This window comes from Gekko japonicus, unplaced genomic scaffold (assembly GCF_001447785.1).
Source record: "Gekko japonicus isolate JY-2015 unplaced genomic scaffold, Gekko_japonicus_V1.1 scaffold644, whole genome shotgun sequence".
In the NCBI taxonomy this organism is placed as follows: domain Eukaryota; kingdom Metazoa; phylum Chordata; class Lepidosauria; order Squamata; family Gekkonidae; genus Gekko; species Gekko japonicus.
This window is the reverse complement of record NW_015160853.1, coordinates 732,580-739,407: the sequence shown is the minus strand read 5'-3', so window position 1 is coordinate 739,407 and position 6,828 is coordinate 732,580.

The window sequence follows — 6,828 nt, the reverse complement described above, 5'->3', positions numbered from 1 at the left end:
CATTAGCATATTAGGCCACACCCCCATGTTAACAGAAGTGTGGTCATCCAGCCACACCCACCTTTTGCTTCTGTTTACCTTGTTTGTTGCAAAACCCAGGGCCCTTTTTTTGCAGCAGGAACTCCTTTGCATGTTAGGCCACACACCCCTAATGTAGCCAATCCAAATGAGTTGCTGCTGTTGGGTGTGTCCTATTATGCTAATGAGCCGGCTGGGCGTGGCCTACTCGGGAGTCAGCCGGAACTCTGTTCCTGTGCGTTCCTGCCCCAAAATAGCCCTGATATTACTATTGTGCTGGGACACTCTAGCAATACATCTGCTATTGACAGTCAACAACAAGGAAGCCGAGCCGACAAGCTGACCAGGAGGAAGAAGATCAACAAAGACCTCCACAGGGTGCCGGTAGGGCAGTCCCCATCCCCAGCATATGTGGCCATAGGTAGGGATAATCGATTAACTGTAAGCCGCTCAGAGACCCCCTGGGGGTTCGAGCGGGTAGAAAGTCGAAAGATAGATAGAGATTAAGTCCACTGGTGGTGAGCGGGGGAAATGGCTAGTTTGAGAGGAAATGACACCGGATGTGAAGAGAAGTCCTGAAACCTGCGTGTTCCTTCTCACACTTTCACTAAACCTGCTGTGAGTGTCCTCTTTCATGGAAGATTGTGCCAAAGCAGGTTTGGGGAAACTTGCAGCGGAACTGGGGGACACTCGCAGGGGAAACAACGGTACAACAGTGTGGTCCAGGAGGCCCCAAAAGGACCACTCACGCCGGGTTGGTATGGAGGAGAATTTCTGTATGAAAGCAGCCCCAGCTCCAATTATGAGACCTTTAATTATTGATCAGGGGTTGACAGTATTTATGCATCTCTGTGGACAAGACGTCCTGGTGTCGATGGTCACATCTACATCTGCATCACATCTCGTCACATCTCAGAAGCTCAGCAGGGTCAGCCGTGGTTAAGTACTTGGATGGGAGACCACCAAGGGAGTCCAGGGTTGCTACGCAGAGGAAGGCCATGGCTAACCACCTCTGAATGTCTCTTGCCTTAAAAGGGTTGCCATAAGTCAGCTGTGACCTGACAGCACTTCCCACCACCACCTAGTGAAAAAACTCTCAGTCTAGGGCAAGTGATGCTCTGTATTCTTGGGGGGGGGGGTGGCAACAGTGGGAGGGCTCCTAGTGTCCTGGCCCCAATGGGGGACCTCCTGATGGCACCTGGTATTTCTGGCCACTGTGTGACACAGAGTGTTGGACTGGATGGGCCACTGGCCTGATCCCACGTTGGCTCCTCTTACGTTCTCTAAACCACTAGAGCACAAACCCCAACGGCTTCTTCTTTGTGTAAGGAACCCCTTTGCCCCAAACCATCAGGAAGAGAGAAAAGGCCATTTGCACAGGGATTTCCAACTCTCAAATGACTCAAAGGATGAGTTCGAGGGACTGTCCCCTCCCCTCAAAACTCAAGGAGTGCAAATGAGATGTAGCTTCGGGATCCCCTGGAGAGCTCCCTTCCCTCTTTGCTCGTGGAACATTATTGAAGGGTGTCACTGCATGGCAGTGTGGGCAGGGGGGAGTTTCATGCAGCGGTGCTTTGTTGCACGTACTTGCCCAGCGGTCCCCAGGATGCTTGTGCAATCCCAGCCCAGTACTTCAAATCACAATCAATCTATTGGCAGCCCATCAACAAAACCCTTCATGGCCTGGATCCAGGATTTCTGGATCCAGGGATGCCGTGTAAGGGTGTAGGGTGGGGGGGGGGGGCCGCCACAGGGGAGGTTGCCCCCCCCAGGCACAAAATTCTTAGAGGCGCAAAATTTCAAATGAGAAAAAAAAGTAGTAACAATAAATAAAAAATAGTGCACCCTCCCCATCACACAGAAAATCTCCCCGTGTTCGAACATTCTACACAGTTTTTCAGCATGATGGGGCAAATAAACGTTGCCACGTGACATTTTACAGTATTTTTTCTTGCTAATTACAGCTGTAAAAAGGTAAAGGTAAAGGTTCCCTTGCTCGAAAGCCAGTCAAATCCGACTCTAGGGTTGCGGTGCTCATCTCCGTTTCAAAGCCGAAGAGCCAGCACTGTCCGAAGACGTTTCCGTGGTCATGTGGCCGGCATGACTAAACACCAAGGCGCACGGAACACTGTTACCTTCCCACTGAAGTGGTACCTATTTATCTACTTGCAATTTCTTGCTTTCGAACTGCTAGGTTGGCAGGAGCTGGAACTAGAGATGGGAGCTCACTCCGTCTTGCGGCACCGGGTCTCGAACTGCTGAACTACTGACCTTCCACAGCCTGCAGTTCAGCGTCTTAACCACTTGAGTCACCACAGTTCCTAATTATAGCCGTACTGCCCTTAAATTAATCAAAACGTATTAGGGATCTACCATGAGCCAAGAAAGACTGAGTAAACTTAGCAATACAGTCGACTGGGAGATATTTCAATGTAGATTTCAATACTGTGATTGAAAAAATTGCACAAATTTAAACCAGGCAATTTTAAATAAATTTGAGTATACTAGCATTACATTCATTTTACTTTAATCACATCAGTGGGTTGTTTTTTTTTAATACAATACATGTGCTTGGTGGGGTAAGGGGTTCAATACTGGACTGGTAGGAAGGACTCAGGGAGTGCTAACGGTCCACAGGTTAGGGGGCCCAATACTTGCCTTGCCCCGGGTGCTGGCAACTTATGCTATGCCGCTACTGCCTTGCCTCCTATAAAGGTAAAGGTTTCCCTTGCTCGAAAGCAAGTCGAATCCGACTCTAGGGTGCTCATCTCCGTTTCCAAACTGAAGAGCCAGCGCTGTCTGAAGACGTTTCCGTGGTCATGTGGCCGGCATGACTAAACACCGAGGCACACAGGACACTGTTACCTTCCCACCGAAGCGGTACCTGTTTATCTACTTGCAATTTCTTGCTTTCCAACTGCTAGGTTGGCGAGAGCTGGGGCCAGAGACGGGAGCTCACTTCCTCACGTGGCACTCGGGTCCTGACCTGCTGCTGAACTATAGACCTTCCAGTCTGCAGCTCAGCCTCTTAACCTTTGAGCCAACACGGCCCCTTCGCCTCCTATGCTCCACCACAACAGCTTCTCTCGTCGGAGCAGGGCCTTCTGTAGGGGCCACCCTGCATACGGGCAAGAGCAATAATTGCCCATATGTGAGCATAACACACACACACACCCCGGAGTCAGGAAGGGCTCCGTGTTTCTGGCATTGCACAAACTATGCAAAACAGAGCTGTTCAGGAGGCGTTTTGTTTTGTTTTTTAAGTAATGCGGTGGACAGTGCAGCCACGTTGTAGCCAGCTTATGACAACACCATAGAGTTTTCAAGGCAAGAGACAATTAGAGGTGGTTTGCCATTGCCTGACTCTGTGTAGCCATCCTGGACTTCCCTGGTGGCCTCCCATCCAAGTACTAACCAGGACTGCCCCTGCTTAGCTTGTGAGAGCTGACAAGATCAGGGTAGCCTGGAGTACCCAAGTCAGGGAGGGGGGAGGAGGAGGAGGAAGAGGAGGAGGGGGGAGGAGGAGGAGAAGAAGAAGAGGAAGAAGAAGAAGAGTTGGATTTACACCTCGCCCTTCGCTACCCGAAGGACAGTGGTTTACAGTCTCCTTTCCCTTCCCCTCCCCATAACAGACACCCTGTGAAGAAGGTGGGGCTGAGAGAGCTCTGACAGAAACTGCTCTTGAGAGAACAGCTCTGAAAGAACTTGTGACTGTCCCAAGGTCATCCAGGTGGCTGCATGTGAAGGCGTAGGGAATCAAACCCGGTTCTCCCACATTAGAGGCCGTGCTCTTAATCACTACACCCCATTGGCCTTTGTGGTGGTTGCTACTGACCTGCAACCGTTAAGGTAAGTTCCGACCATGGGAATTGGATGCCAACCTGCAGCAGAACACACCCTGGGAACGTTTTTACCATCCAGCTGCCACCACTGCATTTGACTTTCCTGTATTTCATCACTTTTTTCCTGCAGATTTTTGTTTGTTTGTGGCTGTGGTGCATCCCTTCCCGTTGCATTCTTTAGAAACAGCAGTCTTTGAAGAAGGGGACCTTCCCAAAAACTTATATTGTTAACAGAGAGGAAGCAGATGGTCTCTGGCCAACTGAAGCTAAACAATTACCTAAAAAGGGATGCTTGAATACCCATAACTAGGACAAGAGAACGGGAAATGAAAAAAACAAAATGCTGGGTCAGTTTACTGATAGTGTATCTAAAGGGGGGGGGGCTTTTCCAAGCGCAGTCTTCACGCAAAGCAGTGGGAAAAAAATGAAAGTTCCTCTATTGAAAAGGGCTGGGAGATCACAAACTCCCCCCCCCCCCTATAAAATATTGCCTATCTCCAGCCTGAAATGTTCTCTTTTCGGGTTGTAAGGTTAGGAATATTCCTAGTTAGCTGCAATGATCACAGCTTGAAGAGTTAGGTAAAGGTTCCCTTGCTCGAAAGCCAGTCGAGTCCGACTCTAGGGCTGCGGTGCTCATCTCCGTTTCCAAGCCGAAGAGCCAGCGCTGTCCGAAGACGTTTCCGTGGTCATGTGGCCGGCATGACTAAACACCGAGGCGCATGGAACGCTGTTACCTTCCCACCGAAGTGGTACCCATTTATCTACTTGCAGTTTCTTGCTTTCGAACTGCTAGGTTGGCAGGACCTGGAACTAGAGACGGGAGCTCACTCCATCATGCGGCGCACTCGGGTCTCGAACTGCTGAACTACCAACCTTCCACAGGCTGCAGTTCAGCATCTTAACCACTTGAGCCACCGCAGCTCCTTTATCCTTAAAGGTAAAGGTAAAGGTTCCCTTGCTTGAAAGCCAGTCGAATCCGACTCTAGGGTTGCGGTGCTCATCTCCGTTTCAAAGCCGAAGAGCCAGCGCTGTCCGAAAACATTTCCGTGGTCATGTGGCCGGCATGACAAGGGAACATTTACCTTTACCTTTTATAGCCCATTTGTGACAAGGTATAGCCCATTTCTTGGAAGCTGAGTAGGGTCCGTACTTGGATGGGAGACCCACCAAGGAAGACTCTGCAGAGGAAGGCAATGGCAAACCCCCTCTGCTTCTTGGGAGGTGGTGGGCTCTCCTTCCTTGGAGGTTTTTAAGCAGAGGAAAATGGCCATCTGACAGCAATGACAATTCTATGAACTTGGGCAGATCATGAGAAGGAGGATGGGAAGGGGAGGGCTAGTGCGTGGGTCATGTGGCCAGTTTATATGCCCAAGGTAATGCCGATTGCCAGTTTGGGGTCAGGAAGGAATTTTCCGCCAGGCCAGATTGGCCCATGGATCCTGGAGGTTGTCTGTCTTCCTCTGGGCGTTGAGCAGGGGTCAGTGTGGGGCGGGGGTTGGACTAGATGACCCTTGGGGTCCTAGCTCTATGTTTCTGAGAAGAAGAGGAGGAGGAGGAGATTGGATTTATACCCCACCCTTCACTACCCCCCCCCATGGATCACTGCCTTGTCGTGGCGAGGGGTCCTGCGTGGTTCGATGAGGCTGTGGGCTATGCCATGGAGGGCCACCCAAGATGAACAGGCCACAGCAGAGAACTCAGACCAAGCGTGATCCACTGGAGAAGGAAATGTCAACCCACTCCAGTACTTTTGCCAAGAAAACCCCATGGACAGTATCAAAAGGCTAAAAGATATGACGCCGGAAGATGAGCCCCTCAGGTCGGAAGGTGTCCAATATGCTACTGGGGAAGAGCAGAGGGCAAGTACAAGTAACCCCAGAAAGAGTGAAGCGGCTGGGCCAAAGACGAAAGGACGCTCAGTTGTGGATGTGTCTGATGGTGAAAGGAAAGTCCGATGCTGCAAAGAACAATACTGCATAGGAACCTGGAATGTAAGATCTATGAATCAAGGTAAGCTTGACGTGGTCAAAAATGAGATGGCAAGACTGAACATCGATATCCTAGGAATCAGTGAACTAAAGTGGACAGGAATGGGCGAATTTAACTCAGAAGACCATTATATCTACTACTGTGGCCAGGAATCTCGTAGAAAAAATGGTGTGGCCTTTATAGTCAACAAGAGAGTGCAAAAGGCAGTACTGGGATACAATCTCAAAAATGACAGAATGATTTCTGTCCGATTCCAAGGCAAACCATTCAACATCACAGTAATCCAAGTCTATGCCCCAACCACTGATGCAGAAGAGGCTGAAGTGGACCGGTTCTATGAAGACCTACAACACCTCCTAGAACTAACACCAAAAAATGATGTCCTCATCATCATAGGGGACTGGAATGCTAAAGTAGGAAGTCAAAAGGTAACCGGAATAACAGACAAGTTTGGCCTTGGAAAGCAAAATGAAGCAGGGCAAAGGTTAACAGAGTTTTGTCAAGAGAACACACTGGTCATAGCGAACACCCTTTTCCAACAACCTAAGAGGCGACTCTACACATGGACATCACCAGATGGGCAACACCGAAATCAGATTGACTATATAATTTGCAGTCAAAGATGGAGAAGCTCTATCCAGTCAGTAAAAACAAGACCTGGAGCTGACTGTGGTTCAGATCATGAGCTACTCATTGCAAAATTCAGACTTAAACTGAAGAAAATTGGGAAAACCACGAGGCCATTCAGGTTTGACCTAGATCGCATCCCTGATGAATATACAGTAGAGGTGAAGAATAGATTCAAGGGTCTGGATTTGATAGATAGAGTGCCTGAAGAACTATGGACAGAGGTTCGTGACATCGTACAGGAGGCAGCAATCACCACCATACCAAAGAAAAAGAAATGCAAGAAAGCAAAATGGCTTTCTGATGAGGCTTTACAAATAGCAGAGGAAAGAAGGAAAGCGAAAGGCAAAGG